The sequence below is a fragment of the Polypterus senegalus genome, chromosome 12 (genome assembly GCF_016835505.1).
Source record: "Polypterus senegalus isolate Bchr_013 chromosome 12, ASM1683550v1, whole genome shotgun sequence".
NCBI classification, from domain to species: domain Eukaryota; kingdom Metazoa; phylum Chordata; class Cladistia; order Polypteriformes; family Polypteridae; genus Polypterus; species Polypterus senegalus.
Genome location: NC_053165.1, coordinates 110,810,107 through 110,834,159, shown reverse-complemented (window position 1 = coordinate 110,834,159; position 24,053 = coordinate 110,810,107). Strand labels below are relative to the sequence as shown.

General features: G+C 41.4%; 1 long non-coding RNA gene across 1 annotated transcript in view; it reads left to right on the top strand.

The window, feature by feature from the left end:
• The first annotated feature begins 3,996 nt into the window (after nucleotides 1-3,996).
• Nucleotides 3,997-24,053, top strand: part of LOC120541536 — an 82,237-nt gene continuing 62,180 nt past the window's right edge. Inside the window, exons 1-2 of the long non-coding RNA XR_005636025.1 lie at nucleotides 3,997-4,192; nucleotides 13,050-13,242. This is a non-coding gene — a long non-coding RNA (uncharacterized LOC120541536). The remainder of the gene's footprint in view (nucleotides 4,193-13,049; nucleotides 13,243-24,053) is intronic.

The window sequence follows — 24,053 nt, the reverse complement described above, 5'->3', positions numbered from 1 at the left end:
AGATTTTAAGTTGAACAAGTGAATGCTTTGCGCATATGGAGCTCGAGTGAATTCTGTGCATGGCTACCTTCCACTCCTTTTCTGAGATGTTGAGTGAGAGATCCTTTTCCCACTGTACTCTGGGATCTTTGAAAGGAAGGGACTTTAAAATGTTTTCTATACTATAGAAATGCTGTCTGAGTCCTCAAGACTGATCGATATACACCTCTTTATTATTTCTTCATGAATTTTTCCTACAGCTGATGAAGTGATTGGCATACTCTAAAACTGCTGCAGAAAAGGTCACAATGAAGCAAAGCCTGAAGATGAACCCTGTTGTTGTATTGAAGCATAAATGACGCCGTTTGCACATGTCTAGGTTATGACTGTTTACTACATGTAACTGCTCTCAGGCTGCTCTCAGATCAGCATTCCACATATTTCACATTCCATCGCTGAGCCAATAATTTAACCGACCAGTTTATATAAACAAGCACTAAATCATGTGAATGGCATTATTAATAGCTTCATACAAGACCGCCTGATGAGGTGCGGACAAATAAAGAGTTGCAACTAAGCAACCTTTCAAAGTGACTTTTTTGAAGATGTTTTTCTAAACGACCCATTCTTTTATTTCTAAACTTGTTGCTCTTATAATCATCTATCCATCCATCTATCCATCCATCTTCCTACTTTCCTAGCTTCAGGACAAATTTCAAATATTAATTTTAAAACAACTTAATACACTTGAAGATAACTTATTTTCACTTAAATCTGAGATATGTGACATGTTAGAGTGTTTAATTATCTGGAGGCATTATATTCTGTTGATTTCTCAATAAGAGACAGGACATCATTGTGTTTGAGCCCAGCAAGCCACCAGCCCCAGATGCACAAGGAAATAACAATTCACAATATTTGAACATAAATAAGTAAATAAAACCCTTGAGTCTCAAAAAGTTTCATTATTTTTATGTTAATGCCAGAATTGCCTAAGGCACCGTGTTTCCAAAAGCAGTTTATTTAAACAGTTTGTGACTTGAGAGCAGAGGCAGGCAGGTTTTAAAACAAATGCTTTTTTTGTGAGGGCCCATCTTCTGCTATTTTTGGGGGGGGTTGTGGTCTGCTGAGTTGTGGGCAGTGCCAGTGGTAAGAGATACACTTGTTTCAAGATGAACTCACTACAAAATGGGGACAAGGCCGGAGAGTATAAATTGAATTGGTCTGGAAAGGCGTCCTTTTGGAAGAAAATAATCATTTTGAGAACAGGAAAATGGCATGCACATTCTGTGTGGAGTATCCTAACTTAGTTTGGGAACAAACAGTTATTGATTGAAGCTTACAAAACTTACAACAAGAAACTCTCATCCAAAAGGTTTGTTTTAATCATCAGAGATAACTACAGCCTTCTATTGACAATAGAGTCACATACTGAGTAATCGTTAGCAGACATGACATCTGTAATGGTTTTTATAGGAAAAATCATTAGAGTCAAAAGAAAGACGGAAACACACAAGCAGGATTATGAATATACTCGGAAAGGAACAGCCAGAAATGTGACCCGAAAAGATCTGAATACTAAAAGATGAAAGGGAAACCGATTGTCAGAGCGCAAAACACTTGGCAAAAATCATCATCCAAAAACAAACAGGAATTACCGATACCTTAGTTAGATCATTTATCTAATAAAATTGCTGGTCTCAGACAAGTCTATAAACCCTGATGTGAGTAGTACCACATGATCGATCATCTTATATAGATGGGCCATGATTATCTTTGTGTATTTATATGTATGTGTGTCAGGGTGTGGATCGGCTCCTTGATCTCTCTGTTTTTGGGAGCCTCTTGATCCAGATGGCAGATGAGGACAAAACACACCAAGCAAGGAGATGGTGAAAAGTGCAAGAGCTTTTATTATACAAAATTCTCAACACAAATGTGTCAAAGTTCAGTGCTCAAAAAGTTAAATAAATAATCCATAAAAAAAAGTGTTCATGTGAAGGTTAAAATTACCAAATAAATAGAAACAATCCATTAAAATGAGGTTAAAACAACGCAGTGCAGGAAACTCATTAAAATCCATAAACACTGATGCTTTCCCTTAAAACTGACACCTCTCCGACTTATCCTATTTGGACCTTGCAGCCCAGAGAGACGTCAATGAGCCGGTGCAGATTCCCATTTCATCCGGCCCTTGTCCCCCACCACCAATCCCACAGCATTCACAGACAACCACTGAGCCCTGCACTGCCCAAACTGCTGCCAATCCAGACTCCACCTGGCGCATGCTGTCTGTATTCCCACCGCTGCCATCTCAAAGGCTCCTCCTGGCGAGAGCACCTCCAGAGCATGATGGTCGCTCCTGCTCCCAAAGACACTCAACTGGAGTGACCCACAGCCCCTTCCTGAGCGATGGCCACTCGCTCCTCCTTAGGGCTCTACTCCTGTCCACCTGCTTCTACTCTGTTCACCAGCTTGTTTCCTCTCTCTTTCTCCTGCCTGCTTCTCCCGTCCTTTAACCTCTGCTCTAACCGTCTGTTTCCTTTTCTTTTCTTTCTTAATGTGTACTCCTCTTTTATATGCTGGGGAGCTGTTGCAGATGCAATCGCCTGATTGCCGCCTTGGGCTGGCAATAAGGCAATTAGACTGCCTGCATGTGCTGGCAAGGCAATGCACGGACAGCTGACCACCTCGTACCAACCCGGAGATGGGACGTCTTCATTGCAGGCCACTCGCACCTGCTCCCACTCCCCAGCATGTTCATTATTTATTTATTAAAATGGCCAGTTTTTCTGAGTTGTGGACCTGCTATACCACAATGTGTATGTATGTACTCAAGACTAGTATATCATGAGACTTGAAATAAGCTAAAATTCTAATGAGAAGCAGGAAGATGTTTTCTAAAAAATATGTTGTAATGCTGTTAAAAATAGAACAATGAATCTTAATAAAGGTTACAAATGCACAATAGAAGTAAACCAGAGTATTTCAGTATAAATATATACACTTAAATGAATGAGAATCATAGTAGAAATTGTCATTCTACTGCAAGTTTCACAAGGTAAGCGGAAGAGCTCCCAAATGCAATTAAGTTCTAAAGACAGCAGCTGCCACCACCATTTTGCTGTGGCATTAACATGCATGAGCTGCATTTTCTGACTCCTTTGTTTATTTCTCTGCCTCTACAATTTGTAAAGTATTTCTCTCAAGCCTTACCTCTCATGGGGCTTTTATTTAAAATTCTTCAAGGCTTTTCAGAATATTCTTTTAAGTTGATTTGACATTTTTTTGGGCACATAGAGTGAAGAAAATATCTGCACTTTTATCAAGTGTGTGGACTTTGATAAAGAATATTGAGTCATACGCTGACTTATGGATGACATTATGTCAGATTGGCCATATGTCGGTCACAAAGTTTTCTGGTCATCACAACTGAGTCTGGTGTGAGTCACTGGTATGCATACTTTAATAGCAAGTAGAGAGTAACACAAACCGATACTCACGTCTCCGTGGCCACACGCCTTGTCCATGTGAGGGAATAAAAATGAAACATGATAATACAAAATATGAACAGAGACAGGCCTGCTTTAAAAGGCTTGTGATTTGTCTTGGAACATTCTTTTAACACAAAAGAGTACACTGCAATAATATAACATAACACATTTTTAACACAAAACTAAGGATAGTTTGTCTTCATGATGTTTTGCTTGCCAGTGTGTACTTTTGGCATATGTTACAGAAAAGTCATTTCCTATTTTTCCAACTGTTGGAATGGTTGTGGGTTGCTCATTCACCAGAGATACAAATAATCTGAGAGACTGGTTATGAACTACCGGACAAAGCTTCAGTCCTGTGAATAAACAAAAGGGAGGGCCAGAAGCGCTGCCTGGACACCCCTCCGATCTCTACACCTGCAGCGCTGATATTCCTTAGTCCTGCCTCTATGCAGTCATTGGCGGGCACACAAGACACACCAGCCAATCCCGTGCCTGTCAGTGGGTGGGACTTCTGGTCTGCGGCCATCTTGTCTCCCCTTCGCCAGGTGCGGTGGCGTGCCTCCTGGCAGCCTCGCAGCTGCTGCGATCTTTTGGGCTGCAGTGGCTCCGATTTCGCAGCTTCCTCTGCTGCCGCCCTCGTGCTGCCGACAGCCTGTGGACCGGCGTGCTCCTGCCACGGATGTGGATCCGGATCATCCCTGCCTGTAGAAAACAAGGTAAGTTCGACCCCGAAGGGCCTACTACTACGGGGCAGGGCACCTACCTCCCGGATCCCGTCACTCGGCTTGGCTGTCCTTCCCAACAGCGCGACTTTCAGAGCCCGCTGCACTCCGGCAACGGCCGTTCTCCTTCCTCCGCACCAGGGGAACATGACCATTCCGCAGACCGGTGGCGGTCCGTGGGGAGAACCGCTCCCGTAGGGTTTAGTGCACAAACCCTGTGCCTTCAGCACCGATCCCCCAAAGTCCAGGCCCCACAGTCCTTTGTGCCTTCCTTTTTGGCCGCCTCCAGTCCTCTTTCCAGCTCCGTCCGTTCCAACAAAACCAGGGCGATCGCCTCCTTGTGGTCAGGAGGAGGCACCAGCCCTCCTCTGTTCCCCTCGGGCGTCCCAGCTAGGCTCCACCCCCAGCCGCCTGTGACAAAAAAAAAATATATATATATATATATATATATATATATATTTACAGAGTTCCCATTTAATAAACAAGCCAAACCAATGAAAACATGCATGGGGGCACAAACAGAAAAGGACGTCAAAATTGCCTAGGAGATAAATATTTTCCCAGGTTAGGAAACCACAGATCATTCATTTGAGCTTGCTCCTGGTTGGGTTTTGGGTCTAAAGTCAGACGCCATCCTCTGGGAACCTTCCAGTTTTATAGAGCCCCAGCCAAAAGGGACGGGGCCAGCTCTGGGCTCTGCGGCCAGTTAAGTGCCCTCACTGGGTGGTCTCTTTGAGCTGCATTTAGAAAAGAAGAGGCAGTTACCTCAGCAGAGGTAAGAAGGTGATCCCAGCGTGCACATACATAAAAATGTATATGATATGACTGAGAGTCCCAAAGCACTAAAAAGTTCCAAGAACACTTCCAAAAAGTCCCATAGAGGGAGAAATCCTGTCAAAAAACCCAGCTTGATACTAAAATAGGCAACATAGTACCTTAATTTAAAAATCATCACAAAAATACTCTGTAAGTACATGAAGCTCCACAGAGCACACAGGGCAAAAAGGAAAAAAGGAGATACTAGGAAGTGCAACTTAAGTCAAAAAGTCCCGATACAAAATTCAATGACAAAGTCAAAACACAGAACAAAATGATCAAATATCCAATTAATCAAAATAGCAAAGCACAGCAAAACAGCAATTATCACTCACCAAACCCTCTAGTTGATTCAAAAAGAGCTGCCAGAAACTGTGGAAGACCCTCCAGATTTATAGGATGGAGGGCAGTTCCTGGTGGTGATTTGCAGGTGTTCCTGCCTCTTGGGGGACCAAGAAACATAGCACAGACATAAAAAAGCAGACAATAAATAAAAGAAACATTAATATACATCAACAACTCAAAATTGAGGAAAAAAGACATAAGACTTTGAACCCTTACAAGAGAGAAATCCCGGACAAGTTATTCAGTAAAACACAATTAAATTATCCGGGATTCCACCCTTGCCTAGGGTTCAAAGCCTTGTGTCTTTTTTCCTAGGAGGGGCTAGGGAGGGGAAGATAGGGGCCCACCACCTCGACTGTACAGTATGAGTAGTCAACGTGCAGGTGACTGTGGGAATGTGGGCCTGACTCCCACACCCCTCCCTTGGCTATTGCCAATGTGTCACTGTGTACTCATGCTCTATTATTTCATTCACATTGAATATTTGTGTTTACACATTTTAAACTGAACTGCCGATGGGAACTACAAACCTGCGGTGTTTGGCAAATGCTTTGCAGAGTGAGCTAAAAGGAGAGCTCCATCTATCAGCTGCATGCAGCCAGTCTCTGACCAACCACTGAGAGCTGCGTGCTTCCATGGTGAGGTGAGCTGATTTCTGTCAGTCAGCCCACACCTTCTTGGCACAGCATCAACACTACAGTGGCCATTTGTTTTGTTTGGTACTAATACTCTGCATTATTTGACAGTAAAACTATTCAACCATTCTATGATCTGCTTCTCGCAACTGAATGAGTGCACCGTGGTGGATGTTTGCAGACTTGCCGACCAACCACAAGCGTTACCTGGTACAGAAGGTAACCACCCATACAATCAGATTGTAATTCAGACTACGAATGCCATGAATGTAATTACCCCGATCTACATGCTGTCAAATAAACGAATTACATGCCGTGCTGCAATGTAAAGAGGCTTTGACGTCCGAGGTTCGATTCCCTGAGAGGGGGTGCAGTGAGTGTGTACGCCTGATGAGCCCAGAATTAGGGAAAAACACGTGTTGCGTACTCTTTGCATTATTTGACAGTAAAACTATTCAACCATATATATATATATATATATAGTGATGGAACTGGGGTGGCAGCAAGCCTGAAACCACAACATGAACACAAACAGAGATTCAACTTCAGATAAAGGATGGTTTATTTTACCACAATTCCTCCACAAAGTGACACAAGCACAAGTTATATCTCTCTCTTCCAATCACCTCTCATCTTTCCACCTCACTGCTCTCCTCCAGTCGCCTTACTTTCCTTTCTCCCAGCTTTCAAACTCACGTAGAGAAGGGAGTGCGGTCCTTTTATTGAGTGCCCAGGAGTGCTTCTGGTGCTAGGGCTGCTGCCTATTGGAAGTACTTCCTGATCATATGGAAGTCCAATATACTTGTGGAACCCCAGAGTCCACCAGGGCTGTGCTGCTGGACTACAACTCCCAGCATTTCCTGCTGGCTCCCAAATGGGCACTAGTATGGAGGGCTTTTGCCACTTGGATGGAGTAAACAACCCTTAGAGACTGTCCTTCCCTGTCCTTCTCTTTTCTTCCATGCAGGGAAGGTACTGAAATCATATCAGGTTTGGACACCTGTCCATTTGCCTGAGGCCACCCGTCTGGTTAGGGAATTGTCTCTGGCTGAGATGTCCATCCATCCCTTATGGCAGCCTTGTTTCGGGGGCACCATCCTTCTCTCTCTTGGCCAGGATGCCTTTCTGTTTACCTTCCAGGTAAAGGATCTTCTTGACTTCCTGCCAAGATGCCTGTCCATCCCGTGTGCCTCCAGCAATATATATATATATATATATATATATATATATATATATATATATATATATATATATATATATACTGTGTCTCTCCGAGATGATCACATCTCGACCTAAGATTTTTTTATTATAATAGATAGATATATATATATAGTGAGCTGGACCCTTTCCCGGCCGGGATGCTATAATGGAAGGACAGTATGGAAAGGGGCATAACCCATTCGGGATGGGACTGAAGCAGTATGACACACAAAGGGATACATTGATGGATAATGTGGGGCAGTTGGTGGATCAAGGACAGTTCCTCTTCCAATATGGGAGATAAGGACACCCACAGGGTGTATGAGAGTTGTAGTTCTGAGGGACAATCCTGTCAGGGTCCTTGTGTGCTGCCAGGGTCTCCGTGTGACCCACAAGTACTCAACTGGGCTATGCCCTGGTACCTGAAGTACTCCTGCCAAAAAAGTGGGTCAGAGTCAGAAGGAAGAAGATAAATCTCATCTGGAAGAGGAAAAGGAGGAGTATTTATTGGAAGATGATGGAATTGGTCTGTATACAAGGTATTTCATGAAAATAAAACCTTTATTTTGCACTTGAGACTGTTTAATATGGTGTTGTCTGGAGTTTTGGAGCTCAGTGGCACCCTCTGTATTTTACAATATATATATATATATATATATATATATCTATATATATATATCTATATATATATATCAGATATTCTTTTTGACATACACATTTTCCTGTTTTTTTTAGTGTATACATATTTTCATGATTGAATCCATGCAAAGTTTTTTAAACAAGACCCCAGGTTCAAAGCTTTATGACGGATGTCTGAATCTAATCTCTCAAGTGACAAAGTTTAGATTTATTCTTTCTTTAACGGGTTTTAGGCTGACATTTAATGAACGGTGTCTCTGGGGCACATTGCATCTACAGCAAGAAGACAGTAAGAGGAAATATTTAACTAGTGGGAGAAAATGAAGACATGGTCTAGAGAGAGATGTGAAGTGAGAAAGGAAAAGCTGCACTAAAAGTGTCCTCCTGTGCTGCTAAACCCTGATCGGTTCTTCCATAGGTATCTCCTGCTTGCAGTTCTCTTGCTCATCTACGTATCTACCACAACGTATATACAATGAAAAGGGTGTCATTCCATCACAGGGCCTGATCTGCTCACTCAGGCCACACTCACACATGCCTGCGTATATTATAGACACCAGTTAAACTAATTTCATGATTTGGACTAAGGGGAATGAAGAAATATTGAGGCTCCACAGACAGGCCACCTAAACCAAGAAGTAATCCTGGGCCCCAAGAGCTACGAGGTGGATGGATGACTAGTGAATGCTGATATATCTTACAGATATCTAGACTTATTTTAAGCTTTCCAGTCCCTTTTTTAGCCAGGGTGGTTTTCTGCTGTGGAGGCATGGAGGCTGGGTGGGATTGTAATGTTGTACAGGTCTGACATCACAAAACAACAGCTGAGAATGAGGATGTTGTAAATTCCCCTGAAGGTCGCAAGTGCTGATGTGATGTATCCCAGCGATATAATTCATCACACGTAGCAAGCACAGGTGCCGTGATTGATCCCAACTTTTTTGTCTAAGCGCACCCCTGATTGCAGAAACCCAGACGCCATGTGCCCTCAGAAACTTAACAGCTGAGTGACAAATGATCCCTTTCAATGATAAAAGCGACGCACTGGAAAAGCTGAGCTCACAAGAGAAGCAAAGGCCTTTCCCTCATCAAGACATTCCGGGGATGCCAAAAAAGCTCCCAGTAGGGAAACTTCCCGCTTAGCTCTGTGATGAATGTATGGAATACTGGGTTAAAATAGAAGACATTGAGTGCTGAGCTTTTTCAGACTGAGCAGTGTGTCGACCATAATTCTGAGGGAATACGTCAGACCAAAACATTAAGCATGACATCAGACTTAACAGAAGTCACACTGCATCTTGTGATATATGTAGTGAGTGATCATGGTGGGTGACATTCTTTGTATGGCCCTTCCTCCAGTGTTGAGGAGCTTTTTTGATGTGGCACGAATATGGAGTGTGACTCTGAGATGTTACTTTCCAAAGGGTCTTTACACAAAGTGTTTTATGGCAATAGAATAAATACGATGGATGAGGGAGTTTTTTATTAGCATGTGGATGTTTTAATTAGTCAGTTTTTTTCTAATTTTTATTTTTTTTTATGAATGAATAATGGCAAATGAGACCCAGGTGATATTGAGCATACAACAGAATTCCACTGTAAAGCTAAGATAGGTGGTGATGGCTCATATATCTGCAACTTCTGGACAGCTGTGCACATGCTTGGTAAAAAAAAAAAAGTCAAGTATACATTGTGGTCCCCGGCCGGATGCCCAGGACAACGAGAGGAGGGCTTGTGCCTCCTCCAGACTGCGAGGGGGCGTCCGTCCTGGTTATGTTGGGGGCCTCGGGTAGAGGGCTTGGAAGCCCAGCCCTGTAGGGACCCGTGGCCACCGCCAGGCGGCGCCCCAGTGCCTTATTATCCCGGGAGCCCGGCACTTCCGCCACACCAGGAAGTGCCGGGGGGAAGACTTTGGAGGACACCCGGAGAGCTGCCGGGAGGACAGCCGGCACTTCCGCCACGCTGGGGCGTGACCAAGGGAAGAATGCCGGGAACACCTGGTGCTTGTCCGGGAAGCATATATAAGGGGCCGCCTCCCTTCAGTGAGCGGTGGATGTCAGGTGGAAGTGGACAGAGCTGGAGAGAGGACTGGAGGCGGCCAGGAAAGAAAGGCACAAGGACTGTGAGGCCTGGACATTTGGGGGAACGGTGCAGAAGGCACTGGGAAGTGCACTGAGTTTATTATCTGTAAATAGTAGTGTAAATAAATGGTGTGTTGGGTGAAAACAAAGATGTCCGTCTGTGTGTGTCCGGGTCAAAGTTCACAACATGCACACCAAGGGTCCGTAGGCAGGACCTACTGTATGACTGTTGTCACACATGCACGTCTAAGAATCATCTTCCTGGCTCTGATGAGGTAAGCAATACCACCCCAGAATGAGAGGGGACACTGGCACTAACCTCATCTTCTCTTTCCCTCTCTGCAGCCAAGAAACAGTACCCAAGTGGGATGACTGAACCCCAACCTTTCTTGGCTTCTCTGAGTCATCCTGCCTGCTTGGTCACTTCTTTCACTGTTCAATGCAATGCAAAAATATGCTGAATGAAAAAATTGTATAAATTACAGAAAGTTACTCTTCTCATTGAGGCCTAATCTTCCATTTAAGTCTACCAGGGCCCAAGGCTTGCTGTTTTCTGAAAGTTTTCTTGTAGCTGTTTCTGAAGATGTATCTGTGGAACTAGCCAGCGAAAGGTGTCTAACAGCGGGGACCTTCACTATTCTGGATGGAGTAGTCAAATTAAATTCACAAGTTACATAGTGAGGTGAATAGACTGTTGTATCAAAACTTTTGAAACTCTCCTACCACAGTTCCTGTGAAAGAGTAATTATTGTGTTCAGTATTTATTGTAAACACCTTTGTGAGAAGGAATTGGGAGGCTACACGAGACTTAATGAGCACATCACTGTTGCTGGCCAATTTTATGAGGTGTATTTTTAAATGTGCAAAATATAGCAGGGAAATGAACCCCCATTGAGTAAGAATAGGGGCCCTATTTAGTTAAAGAGGGTGCAGCAGACTGAGGAGCGTGCAGAAATGTTCAAATGAAATGCAAGCCTGTAAGCTGTCCTGAGAGGGACTTCACTTAAATAAGGGTCCAATTAGTGATGGCAGCATCACCCCAGAGTAATTGCATAGTTATGGCTGAAACAGGAACTGCTGCCATCAAGCCATGGAGGCCCCAGGGTGAGTTTGCATATGCCTGTAAAATGTAACATATGACGTGTTAATTAAGCTGCTTTGGATAAACCTGAAACGTGGACATAGCTGCCCTGCTGTGCTTCACCTATACCACTGGAAAATGGCTGAATTCCAGATGTGCCTCAAAAGATTACTTTAGTGTGGACTGAAATCAGATGATTAATCCCTGCTGCACTTCCTTGTTATCTATCTATCTATCTATCTATCTATCTATCTATCTATCTATCTATCTATCTATCTATCTATCTATCTATCTATCTATCTATCTATCTATCTATCACAAACAAATGAACAAGAACTAAAAATAATTTAACCATGCATCTAGTACCAAACCTGCTTACTGCAGTTCAGAGTCATGGGGTGACCCCGAGTTCCAATTGACTGATCATAGATGCAACTGTGATTTATATACTTTACCGTCACTTTCTGAAATAAGTTTTTTGTCTACGACTGAATAGCAAGCAACACTGGAAGGGAGGCTAATTACAAATTAACAACAAAATTTTACAGAGCTCCTAAACTGTTTCCATGACATTCTTAACACTGTATCTGCAAAGAGAATGCAGGTTTTGGGGACACACGACAGCCCTCTTACCATGTGTGCCTTTGGACTCACGCCACAGTGTTTGGGTGACAAGTGTCACTGTCAACAGGCTGTGTTCTGATAGATAGAGCACTATATCATTGATAGATGGATAAATGTATAATTGTCTCCAATTGGATAATAAATTGAAATATAACAAAATCAATGATTAGACAGCTGTTGCTATCTAATTACAGGCTTATAGATGAGAGTATGATGAATAGAACTGTAGTCAGATCTGCCCAGTTGTGGCACAGATTTACATTTAAAGGCATTTAACATAAAAATAAAGCAGGTCTAGCTGGCAACAAAGCGGAATTTAATCAACTTTGTGCCTTTACATGCACACATATAAGGTGATTAGGGTGAATATTGGGCTATTCATTGCAAAAAACTTTGTTATAAAGAAGAGTTAGCCATTATCAATGATCACCGTGAATTTGAAACTAAACATGATGCCTGTGATAGTTTTCTTGTGTTTTATAAATATGTTTAATCAAATTGATGCTTTATTAACAGGTTTATAATAAGTAATAATAATGAAAGTATTTTTACTCCAATAAGTACTGTGTTAGGTTACTTGTTACTTTAAAAAGTAATTGAACTACTTAACGCTCATTACTTTTAATGTGTTACCCTACTATTCTTGAGGTGGTGTTGCTGAGTTTAGCACTGTACGTTCAGCTTATCAAAATAAATTTAGTGATTTCTGAAATATTGAGATCATTTCGGCTAGGAGGTGGAATAATGCAATTGCCAGAACATTTGCCTCTAGAAATGTATTTTGTGGATGTTTCTGCCCGTGGTTATTAAAAACATGTGCGAAGCTAACACATTAGCAGGTGAACAAACTCCTTAACAATAACCTAGTTAACTATGGACACATAATCAGATTATTCGTACAGAAATCTACCTCTGTTAATCAGGTTTTTAAGAGGCTAATACCCTGATTTGTCTAATCGGAATATGGATTTTATATGGCATTTTAGGAACCAGGTTTCTCTGAATAACTCGCTTATTGAAGTGCATGTAAACATAATAAATGAAAGCATGCTTCACCATTTAACCCTTAAAAAAGATGGTGCCTGAAAATAATGAAGTACAAGCTGTCACGATCTTAATGGCAACCATCTGTTGTGATAATCTTCCCATCAACTGATGAGGACCTCTTTTTATAAGATCTGCAGTGTTAGTGAAATCCTATGGGGAACTCAAGAATTTCTTGTTTCTTCTTGTTTTTGGTGCACTGCTCACAGAACCAGTAATTCCCTTTCACCATCTGTTGAATGGTGCATTTTACAGTGTCATTTATGCAAATATTTTTGTTTATTTTGAGTTTTTATTTTTCATGTATTTGATTTCATATGCAATTATGTATTGGTGTGCTTTTGCCAAATGACTATGACGATTCAAAAAGTATTTATCTTTTTCAGGTCAAACCTGTCCCCGTTCAGAACACCCTGCACAGCACTGTCAATCCAGGGCACTAAAACCTTCTGTCCGAGGAAGTATGCGGTGACTCAGTCGCTTGAAAAAGAACTTGGCAGAGACACTTCATCAGGCCCAAAAGGCCAGGACTTTATACGTGACTCAACGAACATGACAATCTTGTCTGACTGCTGACAGGTGTGTGTGTATGTTTATTATGTATGTATTTATTTATTTATTTATCTCTTTGTCTATCTACCAACCTATTTTTGTATATATTTATTTAAAGAACTTCTGTAAAAAGTCAAATTTCCTCCTGGGGGCAAATAAAGCTCCATCTATCTATCTGTCTGTCTGTCTGTCTGCCTGCCTGCCTGCCTGCCTGCCTGTCTGCCTGTCTGTCTGCCTGTCTATCTATATATAAGGTTGTACAAAGCACACTTGTGTTGATATCCCAGGGGACAGCGTCTCAGTAGATTTTGGAGGCATTTCATTTTGAATTTATTGTCTTTATATGCTTTGCTACTATTGCTTGATGAAGGCACTACATATGCTGCAGATCATCTGTTGCAACGTCATGAATGCCTAGCACATGCATGTCTGCCTATTTATCAGCCATGCCATCACAAAGCACCATTTTACACTGGCGGGTGTATAAAACCCTTCTTGGGTCTCTGTTTTTGCAATGAAAAATGCAGACAGTTTTAAGCAATCTTTGTCCACAGTGTTATTGTTAGGAGTTAGTTCCATTTCCCCTAATTGTATAAGAATTTCTGTATGAATTTAGGTACTTTTACATTCAATTTGTTTTTTGGGTGTCACTGAATCTAATTCCTGTGCCCACATTTCTCAGTTTAATTATGGAGTATTTTGTGGGCTATTTCATCCACCATTTTATAATGTCTTGATCATTCCTAATTTGTTTTTCTATCCTGTGGGAGACCCTTTTGTTTTATAGGATGGAGAGCAGTTCCTGGCAATGATTGGGTCCACCCACAAAACACACAGAACATAACATAACAAAAGTAACATTAACATAAATAAATGGCTACACAAAGAACAAAAAGGACATAAAACATGGATCTGAATCCCAGCCTGGGGAGGAACCCTGGTTATAATATAAAAAGCGATACAAAACATCCTACTCCTTATTTGTTAATTTTGCGATTAAGCTTTGTGTCAAGTCAGCAGATTAAATGACAACCGGCAGGTACTGTAATGAGGTCGAGCGACTGCTCCTGAGGGCTTGTAATGCTCTTTGGGATTTTGAGTTCTTTTGACCATTTAGTGTTTCACCGTTTAGACTTTATTTTTGGTTCTCTATTTAAGAAGGTGTATATAATCAATCATAGGCACAGTTATTTCTGTATTCTTGTTTTTATATTTTTCCCATTTGGAATGTTGTTGTGAATTACTGCATATAAAATGGGGAACAGGCCTCAAACTATTCAAAACTACTGGTCCCCTGATCTGGAACCCAAAAACAGGCTTTACCCCAAGCAGCCTGACCCCAAACTCTACTGGAAGGCTTTGGCCTGTCCAGGCCCCAAAAATGGGGAAAAAAGGCTTTTAAATGTATTAAATACTTTAAATGTTCCAAAAATTATCAAAATTCTTCTAAAGGGAAAGGAAAACTGTTAAACCTTTGGCTTGAGAAACAAGTCCACAAAGAATTAAAGAAAAGAAGAATTAAAAGAATTAAAAAAAGCATGCACATTAGCACAAAGCCAAAAAAACTATAGGGTGGTCCAGATCTAATTATGCAATTTTCATTACGCTATAACTTATTAAGTTTATTACATAGAAAATCATCCGAAAAATCCTGGACCATCGAGAAGTGTGTAAACTGACAACATGAAGAATTGTCTTTGTGCCGAAATGGAATCGTCACCGCATAAATCAAAGTCATCCAGATGATCTGGATCCGCATAATTAGATCTGGACCATTCTGTATAAGGCGAAAGACTGCCTAGCAAGGCCACCCAAAGCAAAGAATCCTGCATCTGTAATTCACCAATCATAAGCAAAAGGCAGAAGCAAAACTTCCAAAACAAGAAAACTAAAATACTCATGAGAAAGCACTCATCAAAAGACAAATAACCAAAATGAACTCCATAAGGACATACTTCCAGCCTCAAATGCATATCCATTGGTTCTGTCAGTAAAATGAGAATAGCCCACAACCTTTTAGCCCTTTCATATGGGGTCCCGCTTTTGAATTGAAGACAGAACTTTTAGGCAGTGTATTGGGGGTGACACGGGTCTTCAATTCAAGAGCATGGCTTTGTGTGAAATGGCTGCTGGTTTGAGGGCAACATTCATTTTACCGTGGGAATCGATTTAACAATATTTTAAGAAAAAAACATGCATTTTGCAAGTTTTGAATGTACGACTGGATGACTTAATGGAGATTATGTGACACAAGTACAGTAATGCGAAACTTTTTCATGGACTTTTGGATATTGACTGCTGTTTTCCAGTGCCAGTCGCTGCCCACTTTCATTAAAGATAAGCTCTATTAGCTCCATTTCACATGAAAATATGACATTCATCATTTTTCTTGATCATCACTACTATACCACATGGGGTAAGCAATAGATTCCAGCTGTGGACCTCCAGAGCCCCACTCCATTAAGGAGGTTGTCGCTTTATATTATATGACAGCAATAACACCTGGTTACACTATGGTTGAGATTAAGGTTGGGGAAGGGTTATCTGACTCAAATCAAGTAAACCAAGTTACAAAAACCTGCAATACAATTGGCTGTTCAGCAGAGTTACTGAATTGCAGAGCTGTGGAGGTCTGCAGTTGGACCCGTCTCGGAGTAAGTGACAATTAAAAATCATATCATATTAAGGTGGAGTATTCTTTTGCATTCTTTGAGGGGTCAGGTTCTTATGGATTGGTTTCCTTCTTCTTTTCTTAAAGAGTTTAAAGGTGGACAATAAAAGACAAAATAGAGAGCACCAAAGCTTCAAGAAAAGAACTAAGGATTTAGAGGTGAAGAATTGTGTGTGTGTTTGTAGTAGACATGTAATTTTGAGTTTCATTTTTTAGACATAGTCTTATCATTTTGTTATAATATGTATATACTCAAAAATGGCAGATACAAATTCCAACACCCTGTACCTGACACCACAGTATACATTTTACACTACTGCCAGACTTGAATTAACGAGACCGGAAATAAAATATTAAACTACTGAATGCATTCCTGAAATTCAATAATCCATTTCAAAAGGAGGGTCCCTCATGGCAGACTTCATGCATACAAATACAAGGAGGCAAAAGGTATAAAAATATTATCCTTATCAGTCAAAACAAACAGAAGTTGGGATGCAGGCCTGCCTAAACAGATCCAGAGGTGCTGCTCATCCACTTGCCCACTATATTACCACCACTAAATACTTCATTCCTTCTTTGTCTCTCTTACCTGACCTAATGCATGCAGGCAGCTTTATACCTCCCTCCATCTAATAGCTCCTGTTATCTCCAAATCTCTGAGCACCCCAACTGCCTTTTTCATCTGAGGAACAGCCCTAGTTAGTTTCCTATCAACTCTGATGTTCCTTTTAATGTTAAAGATTCCTTTAAGTGTAAACTACTGGTACCTTTGGGCAGATTTGACCACAACCTGATCCATGTTATTCCCAGCTACATGCCTGTTATTAGACAGAAACCTGTTCCCACCAGAAGAGTGAGGAGCCTGAAAGCTGAAATGGATGTGAATGACTGCTTTGAAAGGCCAGACTGGCAAATGAACAACAAGTCACATAGGGATGATATTGAGGGACTCTGTCACTGCATCACAGACAACAGTGTATTAACTTTGTGTCGACACTGTAGTACCCTCAAAGACAAGTACGTTGCTTTCTAAATAACAAGCCCTGGATTACTAAGGAGCTAAAAGAATGAGGATTTTTTCCTGAATGAGGAAAAGAAAGCATACAAATCTGTTGACAAGAGGCTCTGAAAGATGTACAGTGTGTGCTAAAGAAAAAGCTGAGTGAAGGAAATGAAGCTTACAAAGTTAAAATAGAAAACAAACTCACTCACCATGAAAGATGTCTGGAATGGACTGGATATAATTACTGGACTCAGGCAATCCAGAGCTCAGGTGCAAGAAGGAAATGTGGATAAAGCTAACATCCTGATCCAATGTTTTAATACATTTTCCCTCCCACTGGCAGTTTTTTCAATGATCAGTCTCCCCACATTATCCCTACTACATCAACAACTCCTACCACGTCAAATGGAATGTCCACTGACAGGTCCACCTCTGACCATTAGTGTGGATTGTCCATAACTGAAGACCAAGTAAAGAGACATCTGAGAATGCTACACAGAGGAAAAGTTGCAGGACCAAAATTTAGTCAGTCCTTGGGTTCTTAAGGCCTGTGCTGACCAGCTTTGTGGTGTCCTCAGTCACCTATTCAGTCTGTCCTTAAAGTTCTTGAAAGTGAGTCTGCTGTGGAAAAATATCCTGAATTGTTCCTGTTCCAAAGAAGGCAAGTGCCTTTTCACCTGATGACTACATACCAGTGGCACTTATGTCTCGCATTGTGAAGACCTTTAAGAGACTGGTCCTGGAATATATAAGCCCTCTTGTGGTAGACCACCTGGACCCACTACAGCTTGTTTATAGGGCAAAGATTGGAGTGGAGGATGCAATTATCTATCAGCTCCACAAGGCTTATTCTCACCTGGATAAAGCTGGCAGCACTGTGAGGATTATGTTTTTGATTTCTTCAGCGCCTTCAATACCATCTAGCCATCCCTGTTAAGAGGTAAACTCAGAGATATGCAGGTGGAGGAGCTTATGGTGTCCTGGATATTGGACTATCCATGGGCCGACCACAGTTTGTGAGACTCAAGGACTGTGTTTCTGATACAGATGTGAACAACACTGGAACACAACAGAACAGTCCTGTCTCCTTTTCTCTTCACTCTATACACCTCAGACTATAAATATAACACCAGGCCATGTGACTTACAGAAAATCTCAGATGATTCTGCACGTATTGGATGTTTTGATAAGGGGGGTAAGACAGAGTATAGGAGTCAGATGGAGATCTTTGCATCTCGGTGCAAAGAGAATTGTCTGCAATATAAACATCACAAAAACCAAGGAATCGGTTATTTTACTTTCATCATACCAAGAGCCTATATATTCAGTCACTTCTGCAGTGATGGGCCCACATCACTGACAGGTTGGCCTAGTCTTGGAAGACAGTGCAACTATATAAGAAAGAGCGGACAAGGCTCCTTTCTCTTAGGAGATTTCATTCCTTTAATGTGGGTAGTGACATCTTTCACATCTTCCACAACTTTATGATAGTAAACTTTATGATTTACTATGCTGTAATGTGCTGGGCCGATAACATCACTTCAAGAGAGGCCCACTAAATTAATAAGCTAAATATAAAGGCAGGCTTGGCTATGGGATACACTCTGGACCCCCAGGAGGTAGTGGCGAAGAAGAAAATGAAACCAAAACTGAGTATCATTATGGACAATGCTGCGCATACACTATCTATTAATTGGCAAACACAAAATCAACAAAAAAAATGGGCACAAATAAAAAATAATAAATAAAAAATTATTCTATTTACTTGAAAAGATCTGACTGACTTCCTGGTTCTGAGCCCTTTTTTGTTTTCGTTGTACAAGTTCTTGTTTTCATCTTCTGGTCCTTCCTGTGATTTCCGTTTTGGTTTGCCACTTTTCATCTTGGCAGAATACCATTCATTTATTTACTTTTATTTATTTGTGTTAGGTTAGTTACATTCCTACTTCTATAATCTCTTAAATAACAAGTTAAATCTTATGTGGACATTGGCAGTAGATGTGTGTCATCTACTCTGCTTATCTGATTACTTGTTGTTTGAAGCAACATCTTGTGGTTTGGAAATATAAACAGGAAGCTTGGACTAGGACACCAGTGTCAGACACACAACATTTGCAGTACTCACCAGATAAATCTGCATGTAGAAGTCTGGCTGTGAGGAGGCCTGGGACTGTTTATTTTATTTGCAAAATAAAATTTAAAATGTTATTGCTTTTAAAATGGACACAACACTGAAATTTGAAAAGAAACAGATGGATGTATGATATTCACTGAAAACAGAAATCTACACCATGCAGCATGGCAGTATCGGGGAATCCGGGTTTTAACATCCTGGGATGCAATCTGTTTCATTTTTGGCCTCTTTTAATTTCTTTTTACTGTTATTCCCATTTTCTTTTTAATTTTGGCAACACCATTTGGTGTTGTGTCTTGTATGGTCCCCTCCGTTTCTGCTATTTGCATTGCCATGCTTGTTTCCAATCAGATGACTTAGCTGGAGGGATCATGTGTTGTACTGCATCATCACTTCCTGCCTATTTAAGTTGGTGGCGTGCTATACATGAAATCGACGCATCGTCTCCTTTTCTTTACTACTTCTTTGTTTCTGAGGTAGAAGAAGTTTGAAACTGCTTTCACTTTGTCTCTCTGATTCTGATTTAATTTTTCTAATAGTGTTCTCCTGGCTTTTACAATATATTTAGTGTGCTTCTTTGAGTATCCAAATGCCTTTCAGAATTTTGATGAAAACTCTGCTTGTTCCTGTTCATTCCTCCCATCTCCCAGCCAGGTGATTCATAATAAGATGACCACATGCTTTTGTCAATGGGCTGCAGGGCAAATGTAATGTGTGTGTATGTGAATGTCATAAAATTCATCTACTCCTCCACTGAAATGCTCATTTCCATAAATTTCCACCCTAATATAAGGATAAGTGTCTGTGTATCTACTGTATGTTTGTGTCTGTCTGTTGCTCCGTCTGTATCATTTTAAAAGATGAACAAACATTTTTAGTGATAAAATGCATTGCATTTGCCATTCCAACAGATGGCGCATCACAAACTTAACGCTGCTTTCATGAATCCCATACCAAATGACATATAACAGAGACATTGGCATTACATGGTGCACTGTAAACATCAACATTGAGGTCTACATTGATTATTTCGATTTCACCTCATCTTTGATGGGGTAGCCCAGCTAGTAAATCAACAAAATAGTATTCCAAACATAATTTTACATGGACTGAACTAGAAGGACAAGCAACACTCTCATTTTAAACGATTGCAGCATACCATACTACATCATCAAGTTGGTTTAATGCCAAGACAGACAGAGTTTGATGGCTCTCTGATTAAACAACTCTCTGATCACATTCTGGTGGTCAGATGGGTATTATTGGGTCCTAACATATTTTCTACAGGAATCTCTACAGGAAAAATAAAAATGAAGGATACATTTTTCATTGCAGCCAACATGACTCCAACGTGTATAAGGGCAGCAGTAAATGACCCAGTCAAGAGGCCTGCAATGCCATCTAATCAGCTATAACTAATCCTTTGAATAATAATCTGTGTTCATTTTGTTTATCTATTTTCATTCAAATAACAGCCCCTCAACATATGTTGCAAAAAGGAGTACAGGCCAGAATGTGTCATGCCAATTATAAGCCCATATTTTAGCCAGTTTTTAACCTCTATGGATTAGGTAGCAGTATATAGGAAATTGTTGGAAATATCATTTCCACCTGAGTTGGTCTTTAGTGTCAGAAACAAAGAGGCAGATTATTGAATTTTAGGGGAGTCCTTTTCAAACTGCGCCATTTTGTTAAAGGTAGGCTTTGTGGACTGCTTCCTATAACTTCTGAAACATTACTGGGCCAATTAAAAGAATGAAGCTCAACAATCATATCAGTTTATCAGTCCAGTCATACACCCATTCTCAAAGCACACCTAATTCAGTGCACGAGAAGACAAAGCCTATCACAGAAGAACCAATCCTGGATTGGGGGGCCGGTCCTTCACAGGACTCACACATACAGTGACAGTTGTGAGTCTCCAACTGAGGATGTGGGAGGGCAGCTATAGCACTTGGAAGAAAACTCATACAGACATGGGAGAAACCAGGTACAGTAAACTGAGCACAGACCAAAGGATGGCTACTCAAAGGCCACATTTTTAAAGATCTGAAAAAAAGACATACGAGGAGCACAACACAAACGAATCATCAGCAAATGGATCAGATGCTGCTACCAATGAGTTAATCCAGAGATTTATACCAAAATGTAAGACAAAAGTCAAACTTGAAAAAAAGCTCAAACTCAAAGACCCTAACCACAAAAAGACAAGCATATAAAATTTGTTGATTTTTTTTGTTTACATCCCAAAGCTAAGATACTGAAAGATGCTATTTGAAATGGTGTCAGGATCACTAACATCAAACACTGGGCAATGACAATCACATGATGGCAACCGGAAAGCAAACTCTAAACAAAATGGCCGTGCTCACGGAAGACCAACAAAATGGTGGCGAAAAACAAAAAGATGTTAAAATTATGCAACTTCAGAAACACAACACAAAAACGCTATAACTTCAGGGCAGATACTGTTATGTTTCAGCCCCGGCTTAACTTTATTTCTCGTTTATTTAAATTTCCTTGTTTTTAAATATAATTTTGGATACTGTCTTAGGCATTCTGTTTTTGGTTTTGTATTATCATTGAGTAATGTTATGGTGTTTATTGATTGCATTGGATTGTCTGTATAATATTAATATTAGTTATATAGGCGTCCCCTTCATGAAGAGCTTAGTGAGGTGGGACCACCTAATCATGCATCAGGGGTACTGGCTCTAGCTGTAATACCGACAAACCAAAAATAAATTTAAAGGACAAGCCCGGGGAGAGACACGAAACTGAAAAAGGTCAAATCCAAGAGACTCAAAAGAACTGAAACAACAAAGCCAAAGAGCTTGAGGAAAATCAGGTTCAGAAGAATGATGAAAATATCTGGAACCTGCAAGATTAATTCAAAAACAAGGAATTCTCAAATAAGGTTTAACAAAGGTTTCTTATTCACAGGTCGGCTGTTAGTGCAATTAAACATGGGTTATGATCTTAGGAGACATGCCCCCTAACAATGGGAATAACTACCTAGACAAAAATTGCAGTGATCCCAAAAACACACAAGATGACCATCAGTGTGGAATAAAATCATTTTATCCTATATTTTCCACCACTTATCTGAAGTTGTTTCACGCGGGCAACAATCTTAGCAGTGAGGCCCAAACCACCTTTTCTCCAGCCACACTTGCTAACTCATACTGAGGGATCCGAAAATGTTCCAATGTCATCTGAGAGGTATAATCCTCCCAGTGAGCCCTGAGTCTTCCTCAGGGTCTCCTCCTGTCTGTTCATGCCTGTAAAACCTCGACTGGAAGGTGTCCAGGAGGCATCCGTATCAGATGTCCAAACCACCGCAATCGGCTCCTCTCAGTGTGGAGGGTCAATGGCTCTATGAGCCTCTCCCAGACGTCTATGCTTCTCATCCTATATCTAAAGGAGAGACCAGTCACTGTGGAGAAAGCTTATTTTGGCCGCTTGTACCCACAATCTAATTTTTCGTTAATAACCCCAGGCTCATGACCATAAGTAAGGGTATGGACGTAGGCTGACTGGTAAAGCGACAATTTTGCCTTCTGACTCGGCTCCTTCTTCACCACTATAGATCAGTATAGTGACCCCATAACTGCACTCGCTGCCCCAATCTGTCTGTCGATCTCACCATCCTTTTTCTCTTGACTTATAAACAAGAATCTGAAGTACTTAAATTCTTCCGCTTGAGAAAGTAACTCACCTCCCACTCAGACTTGACAGTCCACCTTTTTCCATCTGAGGACCATGGCCTCCGAATTGGAGGAGCTGATCCTCATTCCTGCTGCTAAACACTCGGTTGCAAACCATGCCAATGCATGCTAGAGTTCACAGCTCGATGAAGCCTACAGGATATCTGCAAAAAGCAATGATGCAATTCTAAGGCCAATGAACTGGACACCCTCCCCTCCCCACCTGTGCCTTGTTATCCTGTCCATTAAAACCACGAACAGGACAGGAGACAAAGCAAAGCCCTGGAGGGGTCCCACACATGCTGGTAATGATGCTGACATTTTTTTCTGAGTATGCGGGCACAGCTCTCACTGTGATTAAACTTTGTACAAGGACCAAATAGCCCTTATTAAGGACCCTGGAACCCCATACTCTCCCAGCATTCCCCACAGAATCCCTTGAGGAACATGGTCATACGCCTTCTCTAAGTCCACTAAACACATGTAGTGCAACTGGGCATACTTCCTTTCCATCATGCCCTGGCCTGGGTAGATTTCACATTGTTCCTCCTGGATCTGAGGTTCCTACACTGAGTTTCCTTTCTACTAACCTGGCATAAGCTTTTTCAGGGAGGCTGAGGAGTGTGATTCTCCCAATAGTTGCAGCACACCCTCCTGTCTCCCTTTTTAAAAATGACCACGCAACATTGAGCAGGTGTGTCAGTCATGGCAACCCAACAATGTCCAGAGCCTTCAGCATTTTGGGCAGATCTCATCCGTCCCGGGGCCTTGCCACTGCAGAGGTGCTTAATTATCTCAGTGACCTTCCTCAGGGAAATGTGCATTGATTCCCCCATCAGATTCTGGCTCCACCTCCTCCACTGGGGGCATATCCATTAGGTTCAGGAGCTCCTCAAATGGGCTCCACTGCCAGACAACATCCTCATTCTGGGTCAGCACTTCTCCACCCTTGCTGAGAACAGCCTGAATGAATCCCGCCTTTCTGAATGGCCTGATGGTTTGCCAGAACCACTTTGAGCCCAGTTGAGAGTTGCTTTCCATGGTCTCTCCAAACTCCTCCCACAAATGGATTTTTGCTTCCCTGACCATCAAGGCCACAGCCCTTCTGGCCTGTCAGTATTGCTCTACTGCGTCAGGAGCCTCCCATGCTAATCATACATGGAAGACCTCCTTTTTAAGCTTGATGGAATGAAATCCAAAAAATAAAATGCTGTATATGATGGCACAGCTTGAGAAAGATGACCTTTCTTGCATGTCTTAGGCTAGTGGCAAACAGCTGAAAGAGAACATTAAGGAAAAGTAAAGGTGTTCAGATTAAGT